At 37.1% G+C, this 21,077-nt stretch overlaps 1 protein-coding gene across 22 annotated transcripts in view; it reads left to right on the forward strand.

Moving 5' to 3' along the window:
* The window catches only part of NFIA (nuclear factor I A), a 372,067-nt gene that overhangs the window by 141,806 nt on the left and 209,184 nt on the right, over window positions 1-21,077 (forward strand). Inside the window, exon 4 of one of the 22 annotated variants that reach the window (XR_006206042.1) lies at window positions 20,510-20,657. The exons of the other annotated variants lie outside the window; for them this stretch is intronic. The gene's annotated coding sequence lies outside the window, so the exon portion shown is untranslated. The remainder of the gene's footprint in view (window positions 1-20,509; window positions 20,658-21,077) is intronic. 22 annotated transcript variants of the gene reach the window in all.

Here is a 21,077-nt window from a genome sequence, read left to right on the forward strand (position 1 = left end):
TGTGTCCAAGAGTGTGGATTTCTTATTTGATGGCAAGCAGTAGTTTTATTTGGAATGTTGGTTATTATCCTCTACCCCTTCCACTGTATTTCTGTTTATTCAAATTTATGTTTTTTACCAGATAACTCTATGGTCAAAATCAAGGGAATCGGGGATGCTAAACTGTATTAACATTTATTTACTCTGAGGTTTTCTGAGGATATCAACTAAACGTTTATTGGAGGAACCTTCCAAGAACATTAACCTTAAATTTTGCTATAAATAATTTAAAGCCCATATTCAGAAACCAGCCTGTTTGAAAACTGGCCTTCCCACTTGCAAATTACCAGATGGTTCTTGCCTAATATGAGAAGAAAGGCTTGAGTTAGAGCTTTAGTGGGGAGGTGGAGTGATTTTTACTGCTGATAGAATGGCATTTTATTTATTGAGGTATAAAACGGTAAGATTAGTTAGATGAGGTACTCAAATTAGGAAAAATTATGAAAGAATTTCAATTAGTTGTAAAAATTTTTAAATTAGTTTATTATCTTGAATTGGGCTTTTCAATTTTAAACAGTTTTACTTAATACATTTCAGTAAAATTAAATACATTATTGAAGTAAAATAAAATTTATTTATTCTAATTAAAACCTTCATATTTATACCAACCAAAATCCATTGTTCGATATTTGCATCTTGTGGTATGCTCTATGGAAAAAGGGAGCTGTGTGTGTGTGCGTGCGCGTGTGTGTGTGTTTGTGTGTGTGTGCGCGTGTGTGCGTGAAATACCTCTAAAATATAAATGCATACTGTTGTCCCTCTTGAAAAGTCACAGTGCACATTAATACATTAAAAGGTCGGAGAACTTAGTTTAACCTAGCAGTTCCCAAATTTATCTGTCAGCAGAACTTTTTGCTTGTAACCCTTGTTAACCCCCCAAAACACACTTTGCGAAATTATGCTTTTAACCTTTTCTCTACATTTAAGTGAAGAAACTTAGGATTTCAGCCCCTCTCGCTGTAAAAATTATGTTCCGGCTGACCCTGCTGCCCAGCAGGAGCCCTTAGAAATGAATAGGTTCCAGTCTCCATTTGTGTACCAAGTGCCCCCTGGAGGGGGACTTTATCTCAGAAGCAAGGCCACTTGATTCAGTTGTCCCACCTCTGCTACCCATCCATCCAGTCCATTGCAATTTACTTTAAGTACTTCAAACTGCGTCCTTGGAAGACAGATTTGCCTGGAGCTGTTCCAAGTTGGCAAAGGGATGTTCCAATAAAGCTCTAAGTGGTACTACTTGCTGATCAAGAGGAGAGGGTAAGGGTGGTGACAGTGTGATGCTACAAAGGTCATTTCGTGTGATCCTAAAGTCCATTTTTAAAGGCCTCCTTTCCTTTCACCCCGTAATTTTGAGTATTGGAAAGATTTGTTAATGAAGCTCTCTTTTTGTTATGCCTACCAAGAAACAGACTTTTAAAAAACATTATTTTTGAGATTCATGACTTAGGAATCCATTGAACACTTGTGCTTTAATTTGCCCCATTGCTTAAAAAATGTTTTTATCCCTCCTATTTCTTTGAAAAAAAAAAAGTCTGTGAAAAGGAAATTGATTTGAAGATTTTAAGCAAAAACTCAGTAAATATTCAATGTAAAGCCATTACGTGAATTTTTATGTACTTAGTATCTTTTTACATGGGAAAGAAAAGGAGAAACTGTAGCTGGGAATTCTGGTTGTTGTTTTTTTTAATCACCAAAAAGAAGTTTGCTGTCCTCATCTAGATTGTTTTCATCTTCAGGATTTGCTGAATAAGCACAGATGATTTTTTTTATATCATAATATATATGTTTGCATCTATAAAAGATTTTAGATTATTAATGTCTGAAGCCCTCACTAGTATGAGAGAAGAGTTTATGTCAGTGTTTGAGCTGTTACCAAGCTAAAAAATCTTATACACACACACGCACACACACGCACACACACACACACACACACACACACACACACACACACACAACCGACCACATATACCACACCAACTCTATAATCTTCCCACCAAGTAGACTATAATAATTCCAGAGGATTTAATACAGTTTATTAGATAAATGACTTGCCATTTTAAAAGACCATAAGCATACATTTTAAACTTTATATGTGAAACAGGATCTTGACAATAATTCATGTAATCTAATTAGCTAATGTATCAGTTGTTAATACTTTCAGGATATCTAGTAAACTAGAATGAAATGTTGGACACCAGCAAACATGTCTGACAGAAGGAAATCCAACCCCAGCAGGAAACTAGTATTTGTGGAATATCTAATGTGGTGCTACAGCAGTAACACAGAAGATTAGTGACCAGCTGGGGTTATTAAACCTCAAGTTTGCCTCATGCTATTGACATTAAGGCAGCCACTTGGTAAAGCCTGGAGAGTACCATGTGCCTCAACAGTTAGCGCGTGGAGACTGTTTTAACAAGTCTCCAGATATGGATTTACATGATAGACCATACTCACACCTTGTAGTGTTATCTGTCAATCAAGATTTAATAATGTTCCTTGATAAAACGTATCTGGTGTTCATTTCCATTGAGTCACCCTACTTATTTTGTATTTTTATGTATTCGTTAAGAATCCATGGTCACCTGACCTCTTGGCAGCCTTTTGTACACTGTGTGTTAACCCTGCTCCCCGGCGATTGCAGGGGTCATTTTAACCCTTGTGAAACAGGACGTTCCAAATAATCGAGTCCAAAGACAGTTGAGAAGGGATCTGCAGAATCTTCCCCCAAAAAAAGAAAGGCTTAATTTATGCCTTTGGCAACCACTCCCCTCCCATCTTTTTATTTTTATTTTTGGGAAAAGGATTTTACATCAGACAGATATTATTAAAAGATTTTATTTAACACTCACATGCATTTTGTTCTAAAACGAATGCTTGCTCAAGAGTCTAAGAAGGCTTCATGGGAAGAGCAAAGCAATCTAAGCCATATGTATTGGGCACATTGCCAGTTGTTTGCCAATATGCCCAAGCCACCTGGCTGTGCATTCAGCCAAGTATGCCATTCCGACCAGCCAGCTTTAACCTCCCGGCTGCTTTTCAGCGCTTAGGAAACTCCAAAGGCCTGGAGCTGCACTTCATTTCTCTCGTGCCAATAGTCTCCGCTCAGACACACTGCACAGCTACACTGACCAGCAACTCACAAACGCCCACTTTGAATGAGCTCCCCTTTTGTTTAGAGCACCATTCACTGGTGTTGAACCAGTGCCATAAGATGAGTCTGGAGATAGCAGACTGAAACCTTTACCCATATGCCATAGACAGACACTTTGACTGACAAGCAGTATTTATTCCCAAGCTTGCAGTGACAGGGTTTTGTGATTCTGGTTTGCGGAGATACAGGTTGACTTCATTTGCCGCTGGTTTCAATTTTTATTTTGGGCGCTTCTAAGTTTTAAATGTTTGGAAACATTTGTTCATTTGGTTTTCCCTTTCTGTTTAGTTTAGAAATTGGTTGTGCTCTTTCATAATTTATTTATCAAATCTGATTTCATAATCTTTGGCAATCTAGGTCAGGAATTCTGCGGAACAGGCAGCCTTAAAATCGTCGATGGAATCTTGAAGACTGATCTGTTCTTTTCGAAAGTCACAGTAGAGAAAGTTTTATTCCTAAAAGGTGGTATTCTTTCTTCTGGCAGATCATAGGAAGTATATAAATATGTTGTCCCTTTTTGCCTTGGCTTCCAAGAAACTCAGAAATAGATTTAATTCTTAATCTCAGTAAATACATCAGCCTAGGTTTTTGCCTTCATGACTTCTCTTCTTTAACCCCTGTTGTTTTTGTTCAGATTTTTTTTTTCTTTTACAGCCTCAGATTTGCATGTGTTTGTATATGTATATGTGCATTTAGTATATGTTGGTGAAACATCTCGAATCGTTTTGGGAAGGTAGGTGTGATAACTGAGAGGGAAACATAAACTCAGCGTAGAAACTTTAGTCTATTTCTAATTAAAATCTTTAAGTGGACTTTTCTGGTGTGATAAGCAGCAGACTCAGATTAATTATCACATGATTTAAATAAAGGAGGTTGTGATGATTTCGGCCTACAACCTCCATTATTATAAATTTCTGTGGTAGCCTTTGGACTGGCCAATTTATTATTTCCCAACAGTATTGTGGTCTGTACATTCTCAGTTGATGCCATTTTCCTCTTCCTGGCTCAATGACCACTATCTCTCAGATCTTGAAGATCTGTTTTGGCTTGGCTCCAATTTAATCAGTCTGAATGGATCCTATTGAGTAACTTGACTCATTCACCCTGCTGAAGAGAGTCTGAATACACTATTTCTGAGGGTTTAAAAAAAACTATTATAATGTTCTTTTTGATTAGAATTGTCTGTCATTTCAGGAGAAACATGTGATCTGTGTGTGTGTGTGTGTGCGTGTTGTGTGTGTGTGTGTGTGTGTGTGTGTGTGTGTGTGTGTGTGTATTTTGGGAGCCCATTTTTCATTCCATTAATAAGACCCCTTCGGATGGTTACATTTTGGCCAAAGTCCTGTGACACACTCAACAAAGCCCTGAGCAAGGTGGAGTTACACCAGCTCACAAGATGGATAGACGGAGCTGGGGGAAGTGTCCCAGCGGATTTTTGCAGTCTGTGAGAGGAACTGCAGCTGTAACCACCCATCTGTGCATCCTTGGCTTAGGCTGGGCTTCAGTATTGAACACTTACCCTGTAGAAAGATGTTCAAAAGGAATGGATGGTATGGTTCAGATAATAATGACCCAAATGTGACGGGGGTGATGTTTAAAGACGAAAGCAGTTGTATTCCACAAACTAAGATTTGGCTCTTTGGCATTTCTAAAATTCTAAGATTTCTGCAATAATCATTCCTTTGCTTATTTTTCTGGATCATACTAAAAAGAAATACTGGGCTTTCAGTTTATTTTTTCACATGTACATGAAGATTTTCAGCATAATGTTTAAATGCAAAAGAATCCCAATGACCATATTCGTAGTGTCTTCCCTGATTCATGTTTTTAGCTTATGAGTTAAGCTTTCTATAATAGGTAGTCATTTTACTTACATATCTCTGCTCCTGAGCATTTATTGTCTCCTCATTCATTTTGGAATACCAGTTTTTCTTTTGAAAGCATTTGTGTACAACACAATGAACTCAATGATTCTGGACAAAGAAAAGTCCGTTGATTATTTCTATTTTTTAAGGTTCTTTATCAAAACTTTAAAAGAACCTTATAGGAACCCACTAATAACCAAGAATGTAAATATTCCTCTCAAATAATATAAAATTTCTCTCCCTCTTTTTGATATAGGCAAATGATATATAGCATACTGTATTTATCTCTATGTTTAATGTGGGCAAATGAATAGGTTTCATCTGAATTGTCTAAAATAAGTCATTAATGAGGTCAGAGCAAAATAAAAGGCAGACCTGGCAAGATTCATTCCCTTATTGGGTAAAAAATTTCATAATTCCTCCATACAAATCAGAGTGAATTAAAGAGCCTATCACTTAACAGGTATTCTTGGAAAAACAAATTACAGTTGACCCTTGAACAGCACAGATGTGAATTGGGCATGTCCACTCGCATGCGGAATTTTTTTCTCTGATAAATAAAGTACTATAAATGAATTTTTCTTTTCCTTATGATTTTCCTAATACTTTTTTCTTGTACCTTACTTTCTTATAGAAATATAGCATATGAAACATATAACATACAAAATGTGTGTAAATCGGCTCTGTTATCAGTAGGACTTCCCAACAGGAGGCTACTAGGAGTTAAGTTTTGGGGGAATCAAAGGTTTTACATGGAGTTTTGACTGTGTTGGGGGTCAGCACCTCTAACTCTGATGTTGTTCAAGGGTCAACTGTACTGTTTCCCCGATACAACTTCCCAAGCCAATTACTCAACCATATATTCTTAAGGAAAAGAAATATCTTTTGTATTTATGCCTAAAAATTTGTTACATATTTACAGTGCAGTGAGATTTATATCCCATTTCTTGAATATTCTCCCATACTCAGAGGCCCCCAACACATCATTGATGTCTTAGGCAAGATCCATGGGTGGTGTTTTTGTTTTTTGTTTTTAAATCCCTTTATTTGATTTCACTAAAGTAGATGAGCTTATCCAGCAGACATGGAATTTTAAGCCAGACCTCGTTTCAGTGAGATAACTTTTATGGATTTATTTATTGAGTGCCTACTATGCTAGGTGCAATAAATCCCATCCCTGCCCTGTGGAAGATGAATGTATGGTTGAGTCAGGAGCCATGTGTCTTTCCTTCCTCCCCAACGTTCATTTATTAGCCGTTAATCTCATTTCCTCAAAAAATCCTTAAAGGTTGAGTTTTCTATTAAAATCTAGGATACAAGTGCAAAAACTTTATTAAAAATCATTGTGGACAAAAAGGACTTGATAAAATGCAACACTGATTCCAAGACTTTCAAAATTCCTTGTCAACCAGTAACAAAGAAGAGTGTCCTTAACAAGATAAAATTATGTCGTATCAACAGAAGGAATCACACTGAATTATGGAACATTGGAGTCATCCTCACTAAAATCAGGAACAAAACAAAGATGACCATTATCAAGATTATTATTTAATGTTCTCCTAGAAGCTTTGGCAAGTGTAATAATATATGATCAGAAATAAGAGTTAGGGCTGTTGAGAAGACAAAATTATCACCATTTGCAAATGATAGAATTATCAACTTAGACAAGCAAAGGGTTCAACCAAAAACATGTGGAATCAATCAGAAGATTTAATAGAATATCCGGCTAAAACATAAAAGCCCTAAAGCAATATGTTTTTCTCATTCAGCCATCTCCATTTAGGAAGCTATGGTGGAAAAAAGATCTTGTTCAGGAAGAAAAAGCACAAAATATCTAGGAATAATCTTAAAATAATTTGGCAGTGATTTGATGAAAAAGCCTGCCTTGAAGTTAGTGTTCTGAATTATAAAGGTTATAGGAGTGGAAGGGAATGGCATCTGATGAGTTTACCCCTTACACATTTCTCTCATATTGCAAGCTGGAAGTTACCTCTTACTCTCCTTTCATAGTGCTTCATGTCTAATCAACCACCAAGTTCTGCCAACTCGGCCTTCGTACTAGCATGCAAATCAATTCCCATCTTGCCCTATGATTCCTTTAGTTTTAGACCCTTATTATGTCTACCTCACACTCTCTGTAGCCTCCTCTCTTTGCTCTCATTCTTTCTCTGTTATCCATCCCTTCCATTCATTATGCTACTACCAGAATGATCTTTCCAAAAAAAGAATTATCACTCCTTTACTGACAACCCTTCAATGGCTCCCATCACCTGCTGTATAAATTTTGTGTTTCTCAGCATTCCATACGAGGTTCTTTATAGTCTGGTCCCTCTTTCCCTCTTTGGTGTCATTACTGCCACACCCCACCTTTCACATTTGGATACATTATTCTCCAGCTCTCTGCTGAAATGCTTGTGGTTTACCAAAGCTCTGTGCTTTTCACTGCCTCAATGCTGCATATCAGTGTGGTGCCATTGCATATTGTAGTTCCTCTGCTGTGAATGCTCTCCATCCAGATGGTTCCACAGCCTGCAAAACTCCAGGTTCTCCTGCAACACTCAGTGAAAGCACCGTTTCATTCGGAAAACCACTGGAGACACCTTCTTGCAAAGTTAGAGACTACTGTCTCTGTTCTGTGAGTGTCTTGATATACTTTTGTCATTGCAATTACCACACTATTCAATAGCCATAAGTAGCCAGTAGCCCCCATTAGAGTATGAAACTCATTGCATCTCTAACATTTAGCACGGTGACTGGTACATAACCGGACACTATTATTTGCTGAAACAAGTATTAAAAAATCCCTTAACTTTGAAATTCATGAAGGTCTGTGTTTCTGAGATAATTTTGTAGCTATATAATTATTTTCTGGGACAACTGCCTTAAAATTTCTTAGTTTTTTGACATTTCGGAACTAAACAATGACTGGACATAAAATATAAGTACACATATATTTTATGTCACAGCTAACGTATGACATGCTTAATGTTTTTTCGGGAATAAATAATAAAGTTTTATGAATTAGGCTATAATTTGTGTTTATATTGTCAGTGCTAATCATTTCTTTATTAGATGCCTGGGTTAAGGTCATTAGCTTATTTGCTGACATTTGCAATCACATAACAGTGTTTTATTTAAAGTAATAAATGACACTGAATCGTAGATATGTAAAATTTGGATCCATTTAAAATATTTATTCAGATTCTTTTGTATGCTTAGGAAGGAATTTGGTGCTGTTGCGTTTGAGAAAGGCATAAAACAAATCCATCTTTAAGAAGGTTAAGACTTGCTTATGTAACAGCTAAACCAAGACAAAAACAAAAGGGGATTGCATCCTGAGAAACCACGTATCATCATCCCCATTTTATAGATAAGGAAACTGAGTTTCAAAGAAGTGTAGTGACTTCACTAGCATTACAACCAGCTGTTCATGACGGGTTTGAGGCTGGGACCTAGGTTTTCAGTATCCTGTTGAAGGGCTCAAAAGAGAGTTTAATATGCTAAAAATTAATTTAACAAATTGGAAAAATGTAAAACAAGCCCACAAAGATCAAGAAACAGAACAGTTGATTCATGATTTTTCTAATTGTTTTCCCCTATTTTATTTAGGCATTTACAGAAGTAAATTTTGAGTCATTTATATCTGAATGATTACAGGATGGCATTTGGGTGTCTCTTGTATTTTGTAGGCATTCCAGAAAAACTAATTAATCTAACTTCACAAATATTCCTATGAATGATTGGGTTAGACCCATTCTCACTAAAAGGGAAATTAAGCCATATACATTATATATGTACATATTTATGTAAAGCATAGTCGAGCAATATTACATCGGCATTTTATTGCTGTGAGTTGGGTGACACGATAAGTGGTAAAGCCACAAGTGAGTTATGCAGGCCATCTCAACTAAATGCCAATAAAATGTTTTTACTGTACCACATCATCCGGGATTCTGCCTATGCTACAAATTTAAAGGGAACCAATTTTAGAAATTTCCAGAGTTGTAAAAGTTTTTATTGGCTCTATATTTCAAACTTGCTGGCGTGTAAATATTAGTTCCATTAATTGTGGTAAAAATTAACACACAGATTTAGAAAAAATACTCATGATAGGGGTCTTTCTTTTAAATGAATTTTAGTCCAGTTTGTCTGGTTTTAAGTATAAATGCTTTCTCCTCTTTTCCCTTTTTTGTAAATCCCTTTCTCTTTTCAGTCTTTTTTTTTTTTTTTACATTTATTTATTTTTGAGAGAGAGAGCCTCTGAGCTGTCAGCACAGAACCCCATGTGGGGCTCGAAGTCACCAACTGTGAGATCATGACCTGAGCTGAAGTCGGATGCCCAACAGACTCAGCCACCCAGGCCCCTCCCTTTCTCTTTTCAGAAAGCACCTGAAGCCCCATCTCCGAAGAGCTCTCCATGGCTAATGTTACCCCTAAGTTTGATCTCATTTTTCTGCATGCTTCCTTTCACTTACTGCTCATAAATTCCTTTGGCAATTTTTTTTTATTCCTTTTAAACCACTGTTAGTTGTAGTTTATTGTTAAATTGTTAATTTACAATTTATCATTATTACACTGTTGAATACACTCTGTCTTGCCAAATCAATTCTAAGAGAGGGTATTCAGTGGTCTTATGTTGTCCCTGAGCTCTAAGGACGTATTTTGCTTGTTTTTACTGTCCTTTTTCGTTCCCTCCCTTCCTTCCACAGGCATCATTTGAGTGCCTGCCATTTTCATGTCTAAGCTATATGTTGGCTACTGGAGATGGGAAGCTGTCTAGTAAAGAGCATATAGAAATGATTCTCAAACTTTTGTGTGCGTCACAATCCCTTGGAAGGAATTGCTAAGCAGTTATATCCCCAAGCCTTATACCCAGAGGTTTTGGCCAGGGACCCAAAGATCGATACTTCTAAACAATAGGTAATTCACAGGCAGACTTGGAGAAACCCCAGTTTATAGGTGAGGGGAGAAAGTTCCATAAAGTGATTCGTTGTTCTATACTATTTAAAAAGCCCTGTGATAGCAACATGTTCCAGGTGTTTAAGGAGTCCAGGGGAGGGGAATCTACTGGAACTGGAGAGGTCAGAGGAGTAATGCCATAGTTGGTGCTTAATACTTGCTCTATAAATAAATGAATGCGCCTTTGAATTTAGAGTTAGACCGAGGTGGTTGAAATCTTGGGACTTGACTTTTCTGAGCCTGAGTAGAGTGACCATAGGTTGGCACGTCCCCAACGCTATTTCCGTTAAATTGGTCTCAATAGTTGCTTGGCATAATTTATTATTTTCTTCTGGAATCCAGAGGTGGATGCACAGAGAGCTGTGAAGCAGTCTTTGAACTCTTAACTTTTTCTCAATCCAAACAATGTGGACAGAAGGGGAAGAAGAGTCTGCCATGGCTCCTGGTGTTTTGAAAGGCCTGGTTCTCAGGGACCTAAAATAAAGAGTGGATCCTCAGATTCTGACCCTAGAGTTGCAGTTTGGAATGCTTGATGCTGGTTCATCCTTGCTTTATGTGGGTGCCTGTGTGCCGTGTCTGTTCTCTGAGTGCCAGTTCTGCTGTGAGCTACAGCGTCTGCTCTCGTCTCTCGTCTCTACACACCTATCCTGCTACTTGGCCCTCAGGAATCCCTTCAAAATATTGGCATAGAAGCAAAATGCATCCCTCAGAGAGGCCCCTGGTCTCTAGCTGCAGCCCCAGCAATAGAGGCAGTAGCTAACGGCTTTAGGTTAAAAAAATAATAATAAAAATAAAAAGTTTGTGTGTTTCCTCTTACCATAGAACTGTCACTATTCCTGCCTCTGTAGCTGTGCCGCTCAAATAGTTAAAGATCTGATGACTTACACGTTATTCAAGAAGACTGAATATGTATTTTGACTGCCAGTACTTCCAGAATGAGATTTTTATTAAAAGACAAGAAGAAACACATTTGTGTTACAGTATTTTTACTTTTTTTTTTTTTTTTTGTCTTCAGAAATGACCACAACTGGGTTATTTCCTGGAAATAGAGCTGTAATAGTGACAGCCATACCAGGCGTGTGAAGGCTGTGACATCTGTCTTTGGTTTCCCTGGCTTCGTGTTTTAGTCCCTCCCTCTCCCTGGTGGTCCTCTCTTAAACAGAGTCAAGCCTTTATACCGCTTATAAGACTCCGCTCACAAGGAAGCAGCTATTCCCACTAAAGGAAGTTACAACTTGTGGGAAAGGTATGGTAGCCAGGAGGACCAGCGTCTGTCGAGTGAATAAGGGAATGGACCAACTCCATCACAAGCAATTTAAAAAGGGTGGAAAAAAAAGTAGATTTATCAGCTTATAATTTCATTTTTTTAAATGTTTTTTATTTATTTTTGAGAGAGAGAGAGGCAGAATACAAGCAGGGGAGGGGCCGAGAGAGGGGGAGACACAGAATCCGAAGCAGGCTCCAGGATCTGAGCTGTCAGCAGAGCCCAATGCAGGGCTCGAACACACGAACCGTGAGATCATGACCTGAGCCGAAGTCGGACACTTAACCAGCAGAGCCACCCAGGGACCCCTTGTCATTTCATTTGTAAGAACGGAAAGGGACTGGGTGGGTTCCCCTACTGAATTAAGGATTGTTTTGCTGTCGTGTGGACTCATTGTTTTTTTAGAGTTAGTATCTGACAGTGTAGGCTATAGATCAGTGGGGAAGGTTGTTCTCTTATTCATATGGTTTTCTCATCTTCCCTTCCCTCTGTAGCCCCTGCTCCGTGATGGAACATGGGGGCTGCTCTCGTGTTCTAATGCTGATTCGGAACGCATTAAAAGCATCCTGAATCATCTGTGTGTCCAATGCAAGATCTACTTATCATTTCAGAAAAGATACATCTTTAAGAAGAAGGTGGGCAAAGGGGGAAGAGAGAAGTCATTTTTTTTCTAGATCGGTGTCAACATGGGAACAGCTGACAAGCACAGTCGTCACGTGAGAGAGTTCTTCAGTTGAATAGGTGTGAAGTGGAGGGTGTATCTTGAGTGTACTGCTAGGTGGGGTCCCCGAACACATAGCACAAGGTATCCTGGAAAAAAATAACAGTGTGTGCTGGCCTCTTTTAGGGCAGGTGTTGTATATAATATTTATATCTTTTCTTTGATGCAAGTTGTCACGAGGTACTTTATCATATCCAAACCGCAAATCATGATCCTCACCTACAAAAACGTTAGCTAGACAAAGAAATAGAAAAGCCTGAAGTTGTCGGGTTGACAGATACCTTCCCTCCATACTTTGCCCCCCTGCTCTAACTTGAATACCTTTTAACTGTTACGAAAGAGGAGTTTTCCTAAAAATGACCTATTTCTGGTTTCTCATCATTCAATGCCTTTATTTTCGTGACTCCTTTCTTTTCCCTGTTGTTGATTAGTTTCCAATGACTGTGGATTCATTTGCTCTATTAATGTGCGAAGGGTACATCTCAGGACTCTGTGCTTTTTATTCTACAGGCAGATATTGTCCACTTCTCTAATTATGTCCAGCTCAGTGAGCTATGTCAATAGCTCTTCTTTTTCTTGCTTTGCATCAGTGAGGAAACCTTAGAAAATTAACCCTTAGGAAAACTTTATGAAGTTTTATAACTTTATGAAGCTATTGCCAATGACCTTTTCATGTTTTCATTCCAAGGCCCAAGATGTTTGCCGATTATTGCATGGATGAATCTTTGTTTTTGTTTTTTCATTTTTTATTTTTGAGAGAGACGGTGCAAGGAGGGGAGGGGCAGAGAGAGAGGGAGAGAGAGAATCCCAAGCAGGCTCCTTGCTGCCAGTGCAGAGTGTGATGCAGGGCTCGAACTCAATGAAACCGCAAGATCATGACCTGAGTCGAAATCAAGAGTCGGATGCCTAACCGACTGAGTCACCCCGGCGCCCCTAGAATCTTTGTTTTTCACTGCAGTGTCATGTAAAGTTGTGGAGGACAAGGAGTTTTGTCTCTGGTTCACCACTATATTCCTAACACCTAGAATGCCGTATGGTACATGGTGTGATACATGTGCTGCACCTCTCCTCACTGCCCCCGATGGTGATTGAATGAATGAATGAATGGGTTCAAACCATTCCTTCATCCTCAAAGCAGTCAATCACGTGTGGTCATTTCTAATTCCTGGTATCAAGAACCTCAGACTCACATAGCCTTGTTTCAAGTAAGAGCCTTCACATAATTCTACAAAATATATATACTTATTTTTATAATTTCTAAGTCATTTTATTAAACCAAACAGAATAAGAGAACCTTATCTTTGTTGGGTTCTATTAGTGATAGCCTTAATTATTTTAACGATCAATGAATAAATAAATTCTTAAGTCTCTATTGTGGGCAAAATATTGTGCTTAAGCAAATTAGAAATGGAATTCAGAAAAATTTACAACCTTTTTAGGGGCAGAATAGGTAAAAGCAAACAAATAAACAAGACCCATTGTTTGATTTTTTTTTTAAGCAACAAAATCAACAGGAGATAAACCAGATTGCTTTTTTGTGAGTTACACAAGTTGTTTTATTTTTCCTATCACTGTCTTCAAATATAAATTCAAAAAGTGGAAAATTCTGTAAGTTTCCCACATTCTTATTTTCATTCTTGTGTATGCCCTGGGATCTTGGTTTACCATTATCACTTTGCTGTGCCCCAGCTTTCCCAGGTGTAAAACTGGCCTAACAATGTTCATCTACTAGCAAGGGGGGTATGAGACTTAATTAGCAAACAGCTGGAAAACCCCTTGAGAGCTCTGTGAGTCAGAATGGAAGTGCATTGTTATTAATCATTATTATTATTGTTATTATTTTTAAATGGCTCAGAGCCATCTCTAAATTTAATAGTAAAATGAATGCATCTAATAATTCTTTCCATGTACATGATCTGTGGTCGTGCATTTCACAAATTAAATGGCAGAATACTTGTAGGATATGATTATAATGATCCAAGTAAATGATCCTCAACCAATTCAAAATTATGTGATTAAGACCCCAAGGAGCTAAAGCAAGCACTTTGCTTTGTTACCTTTCAGCTTCTCGAATAACCCATTTTGTGTTAATTTATGTGAAGGGGAAAAGTTAGCTTTTTAAAATTATTAACTTGGACTTCTCTGTGTAATTAGTTGGGAATTTGAGAGTGGGTGGCTCTCTGTAATACACATATACGTTGTTTCAAATATGATTGGTTTAGCTTTCTATCGGTTGTTGAGTCCAGTTTAATTTGTGAACTTTTGAAGTCAGATACCTTCAAATACCAGCTGAAAAGATAATCCTATGTCTTATTTCTCTGCTTGTTCCCTGTCTCCTCCTGTACCCTTCTGTCAAGAAACACTTTTGGGTCTGAGTTAGTTTCCATTGCAAGTCAATGAAGAATCGGCTTCTACTGCAGATCCGAGGCCTTTAGCTTGAATTATCTCAGGCAGACATCCTGGATCCTGCAATGCAAAACTCAGAGGGCTCGAGACTGGGAAGACCTAAGGTTGGCAGCCCACTAAGTTGGAGAAGAGAGAAGAAAAGGGAAATTCTATCTTTCCTGGTGCTTTTCCCCTCCTGGTTTCCCCACTAAAAATCAATAGCGTGGTCGATAGTTGGTTTTGAGTTGTTCGCTACGTGATGGAGTTTTTCTGATGTAAACCTTTGGTGTCTGGGCTTCAGACATTATAATGTATCAGGGAAGGTTTGCTAGCTGCCATGGCCCTCCTGGGTTACATTTTATTCCCTGTGACAGCTTTTGTAATGTGAAAGGGGAAGTGCAGATCAATTTTTACACCATTTAGTTGTTGGGGGAGATTTTCTTCCCACAATTTGACTGTTCTTTTACAAATTCACCATGTTTATGTATTTTTCTTTGAAACAGTAGAAGCTACTAAAATGAGGCCTTTTCATTAAAGAATATTTTTAAATAAAAATAATTCGGGTCTTTCTTGAATTGTTAAGACCCAGTTGTATCCTGTTCAGAATTTCTCAAATTCTCTTTGCATGACTTGGAATGACAGACGCTTTTAATTGTAAATGTATCCATTTGGGAAAACCTGGTGTCCTTTCTTAGCGATACTCTGGACTGGTGATATCAGGAAGAAGGTGGCAAGTGCCACTGTCACCAACTATATGTGGTCTTAATGCAGATTCTGGTTTCTTGGAAACAATACGGTAGCTTTTACAGATGTCAAATAATTATAGGTGACAAATACTCATTATAAATGATGTCTACTACAAAGTTTTCATTTTCATTTCAGTCCTTTCTGTTAAATCTCTTGCTGTCTGCATTAGCAAATCATTAAATTTTCTCTTCTAAAAATAATATTTTAAGTTGCCCACCTATTTTCCCATTCAGTCTAACATTTATTCTTCTTCAGCATAATAACTCTTGTCAAAATTTTTCTTGAAAAGCTTCAAGGTAAACCTCTAGTATATTCAGTGAGTACAAGATAATAAAGTTGTGTTTGTAAGATGTCTTCAAGTTTTGAGAGATCAATTTCTAAATGGAATGGAAATGTTTCTGTAAAATTGTGTGGAAGCCGCATTACAGAAGTACAAATGCTAGGTCTTTAAAATACTAAATCATTTATTTGAAATAATTGTCAAATATTTGGACAATAGTATTTAAGGACGAGCTCTAGAATCAGGCTTCTTATTCTCAGACAGTGTGAGATATCCATCATGCTGTATTAATTGAAAGGATTTAGTATAATCTCATAAAGAAACAGGCAAACTCTGGGCTTTCCTCTCTAGTAAAAATATATCATTCATGTCTTCCATTACTGTGCTATAATTATGGTAAGTGAAGCAGAACGGAATCAATAGAGCAATTTATCAATGCATTCTAAAGTATGCTAGCACCGTTTACGTCATCTGCTGCAGATACTGTCATTCAATAAAGAGACATCTAATAGTATCAAGACTTAAGGCTGATCCATTTCAGCATAATGTTTTCCCATGTAATGTTCTAGTTTTGATCATGGATTAATGAATTGTTTCACTTGTACGATATAATGTGAAGTAAAGTTATTTCCTGATTTAATTTCAGTAGAAATATAAAACTTCAGTCTTCAAGTTCAAAAAGTACTGCAACATTATAAACATTGGGAGTAGTGCATGGATTTAGCCTTTTTAGGTGCTATTATGAATGATATCTTAGTTGCGAAGAGAATACAAGCCGGCTATCCCTCTTGCCCCATAATGCATTAAAGTTTAAATGACAAATATTTTGCTGAGGATATTATTTAATGACTTCAAGTTATTTTCTTTTGGGGTGCCTGGGTGGCTCAGTCGGTTGAGCATCTGACTTCGGCTCAGGTCATGATCTCACAGTCCGTGAGTTCGAGCCCCGCGTCGGGCTCTGTGCTGATAGCTCGGAGCCTGGAGCCTGCTTCAGATTCTGTGTCTCCCTCTCTCTGACCCTCCCCCCATTCATGCTTTGTCTCTCTCTGTCTCAAAAATAAATAAACATTAAAAAAAAATTATTAAAAAAAAATTTTTTTATCATCACAAGATTCAAAATTATTTAGGCTTTATCTTCATATTTCTGATTTAACTATAATAGTGGATTCATAGGAAGATTAGTGCATTTAGATTTTTTCAAACTATAAACAATATGGTCTTTTTACCATAAACACACCGCATACTAATATGATATTAAATATTCATGACATTGAAGGGAAGATACTAAATTCTATATTAAAATGTTATTTATTTCAGTATGGAAAGGATATTTCAGATTATTAGACTGTTATTTTCATTTTCCATATGGTGGTAAAGTTATCATCTGATATCATTTCAGGTAATTTGTCCTTCTACAAAACTACATAAATCTGGTAATGATGCCAAAGTTATACCAATGCATAATTATCATTTGTATTTCAGATTTGTAGCCGTCAAAAAAGGTTTTCAGGTACAGAACTTATTTTTCATCAATTATTGCCAATGAAACTGAGGTGAGGTTAAATATAACAGCATTATCAGAAAACATTTATAACTCTTGATTTTGGAAAAATGTCATTATCTACAAGTTTTTCCTTTTGTTTTCTTTTACACAAGATATTAAGATTACTGTTTTTTTTAAGGTAATTTCCTTACCAAAGGAAGAGTTCTGTACTACATGGCTCCCTAAGATAGTTTCCATGAACTCATAAAACATTAAGTAGGACATATTCTCAAGTAGTGGGATCATTTTCTAGAATTATACTGCACGGAGTAAGATGACATCTATTTTATATCTTGAACTAGAATGGATTTGTGAATGTTTTGATGTAAATTGTGGCTATGTTGTTGGCCATCTCTTTCATTCTTTATACTTGCCACTTTCCTACTCACTGGTGCCCCTCCAATATTGATTTTTAAGAACTTGTCTGCTAAAGGGTTAAAGAGTCAGCTTTTAAGCTGCTTTAGCGCTAAGTAGTTAAGAAAATTTGGATGTCATTTACCTCAGTGAAGATGTTATAAATTGTTTTGTTGGCAAGATTTATTGAGGGTTATTCTACCTGATATCACATTGTATTGCTTAACGTGGACTATTTTTAACTAGCATTCTATTTAAACAGTGTCAGCGAATTTTGAGAGCTTGCCAAGCAAATTCTCAAAATGGTTGCCAAGCTGTAAGATGGCTGCCAAGGTCTGAGCACACTGAACAGGTTCAAAATGGTGACCAACTTCTTAGGGTTTGTTGGTCACATTCCCCCACCGCCACTCTCTCCCCCACCCAAATACCACCCAAAAAGGAAGGGGGGGGAACCCCGAAGATGCAAGACTTGGCACCAACTCCTTGGCACGAGTGGTTATAGTGTCATCCAGATATTCAAGTAGTCACCGTGTACTACTTGTTTCACATGCTTGGCAGAAGACTATTCAGGGGAGTACGTGAGGTGAAAACACCACCGTCCAATAACATGGCCATTTTCTCTACCTGATCTCATAGGCACCAAATACTTATTTAGAAAGAGATCTGGGGGAAGACTAGAAAAGGCAATACTCTCAAAGAGCTTTCTAAACGAGATCGAAAAGCGTTCACCAAGACTTCAGGCTGTGCCTTTTTGTACTGCTTGCCTAAAGTGGCACAAACTTTATATACAACAGGTTTAAGATTTATTTTAGTTTTGCATTTGTTTACTTAAGTTTATAGCAATTGCTTTCTGGCAGTTGTGCTACTTAGCAGATTGAAATAAAATCATAAGGGTGAATTAAAACATACTGCTGTTAGTGCTGATTAGAATTTTAGCTTAGTGTAAATACCGGATGCAGGGTCCAACTTTTCAGACACTTGGCATGAGCTCAATAGGGATCTCCAGGCTACACACAGGAGACAGTGTGTGTGTACTTGGATGCTTTTAAAATTCTTGGATAGGTGGAGCATACTACTTCTGCTGGCATGTTAGTTCATTGTGCTGGCTGCATAATGTGCTTCAGTTCCAAGGTAGATAGAGACGCTGGGGAAATGATAATAAGGGAAAATAGTTTGAACTCAAAAAACAAAGCCTGGAGAAAAGGATTTTAATTAAGCCCCATGCAATTTTTACTGCGTGTTTTGGTTATTCGGTGTAAATAACTAATACCAAACTCAGTTGAAGAACCGTAGAGTTTGTGGTATTTTGAGGAATGATCTAATAGCAAATGTATTTCTGCACCTTGTGAAAAATTTTCTCCGTGTGACACTTTAAAAAACATACTGGTGAATTAACTTCTCCAGGCAGGCAGTTTACTCAGTGAATTCCTGAAGTAGGTCTTCTGTTTCACATCAGCTGTGGACTTGGTCTTCTATTCTGATCGATATTTGAATTTCTAAAGGTATTTTATAATTGATCAGAGTATTTTATTTAATTCTTAAGTAGCCTTTCAGGAAAGCTGTTTATCATGAAGGTGGTGGTTTTATGTCCGTAGGTAGTGGAATCCTCCAGTTATTACTATTATAGTAAATAGTGTATACAGTTTGAACTTTTGGAAATCTACAGTTTAGGATGTGTTCAACCATGGAGTCCTTGGGTGATGAGAGGGATACTTGGTATACACTTTTTGAAAGAGGTAGCCAAGAAATGTCATTTTTCAGTCCTTTTTTTTTTTTTTTTTTTTTTTTTTTTTACTTATTTCCTCTTGCTGTTTAGTCAACAGTGTTTGTAGCTAGGACTCTTGTAAGTTCCTTTCTAGTCCTTTCTCTTGTGGTAGACAATTACCAACCAAGACCTGATCATTCAATAGGTGAAAACAAATGTTATTGACAGTGCTGAAATCCGAACTCCGCATCCTTCAATGGAAAAGATCGATGCCATTAAGATGCTTTAGCTCTGGAAATTTCAACATTGAGCTACATAGGCATTTAGAGGTCAGCTGGGCCAAATGTGTGACATGAAAGTTGCACGGCGCATCCTTCAATACATATTTACAGATTATATTCGTAATGTATGATATTACAAATGTAAGGTAGTTTCATTAAGAATTTTTCTTGCTAATTCTTATGTATCTTGCTGTGAATCGGTGACAAGGAACCTGAGTAAAACCTTTCTTTTTAAATTAAAAATCAGGAGACTATGCCTCTTTATAGTAAATCAAAGTACATTTTTCATTTTCAAGTTAGGAACATATAAGTAGTACTGATTATTACCTGTCATTTTTTCCTGTTCTTTTCTATTCCATGTTATTCATGGGCAACGTATTTAGGTGAATCATATTATTGTAGCAAAGGTAAAAATTAAATTAAATCATTAAACATTTTTTTACCTCGTCCATAATGGATTATATCTGTGAATATGTAAGCAAGTAGAATTGTTTCAAATCACCTGAAACATGAGATAATTCTAAATTTTATAGTATAAAACGCCAATCAGGCAATGTCTAGGGAGGTGGAATAAGGGATATTTTTGAAAATTCTCAAAGAATTCATCAGCATTCTTGCTTGTATAAAAAGCACCATACTTTTTCAGTATTTTAAGAAAAAATTTATTTATTTTGCCATTGTTAGGTATAGTCCATATTTTAAATTGGTGAATTATAAAATCTTTTTTTTTTTCGGGAAATTTATCTATTAGTCCTTCCAAAGTGAGTATTTTAATTCAAAAGAGCTGTTTGTGTTTTAAATTTATGTAATGGTGTGTTTGGATCTTACCCTTTTGTACATAGTATATGTGTATAATTAGTACATGGGGTGTCCTTGTGTGCTTCTGTCTACCCGAGTATGTATAGAGATATAAATTTTACTTTCTATATAGTAGCTTTCTGCATAGGGCAACCCAAACAGCTGTTATTCCTTTTTATAGCTTCTTTAATCTATGTGCCAACAAGTCAGTTTACAAAATCTGTTTTGTTGATGACTGCTGTGATAATAATTGTGGTGTTTTGTGGCTTGGCAAAAGGCTGGGGTCTCCTCTGAGGACTCTTGCCAAAGGCTTTGAAGGGGTTGAGGTGGATTCACTGCCAAAATGAGTCACCACTCTCTATTTTATTTAGTGTCCTTCTGCCAAGGCCTTAGACACTTTCTGTTTTCATTCTTTTGTAGGCTTTCCTCCCCACATTGTGGTTTTCTTCACAGCCAGAGGCCTGGGTCTGCCAGGATAGGTGAGAGAAGCTGGCTACCCTTCACTAAACGCCAGTATGCAGTGAGACTAAAGGGCTAGGGGGTTAGCTGTGGTGCACCTTGAATCAATGTGAGTTTAATTATACAGTCATGAATTATATATAAAATGATGGACCTGGATAAAATGATGAATCTAGTATACTGTAGTCACCTGGGTTTGGATCAGAAATTCTCAGAAGAGTGGTTATTACTTACTTCTAAGTAGCATTCAGAAAATGTGACAATGTTGTAGTGCTGTTCATAATTGATTGTTTAAAAACCGTAGATTATTCATGAGTTCTGGCTGTAGGCCCAAATCTTGCATTTTTCCTCAAACAAAAGAGTACCAGTCCCCTCCTTTAAATGCCATAATATTTTGCCTCACATAAACTATTTTCTACATACACCTAATGGTTTTCAAGGAATAGTCCTAAAAGATTTTCGTTCTACCTGTCTAGATTTAAATTGTCACTGGTGAGTGGACTCAGAGATATGAATTGCTAGCCTATTA

The sequence above is a fragment of the Panthera leo genome, chromosome C1, assembly GCF_018350215.1.
Source record: "Panthera leo isolate Ple1 chromosome C1, P.leo_Ple1_pat1.1, whole genome shotgun sequence".
Classification (NCBI taxonomy): Eukaryota; Metazoa; Chordata; class Mammalia; order Carnivora; family Felidae; genus Panthera; species Panthera leo.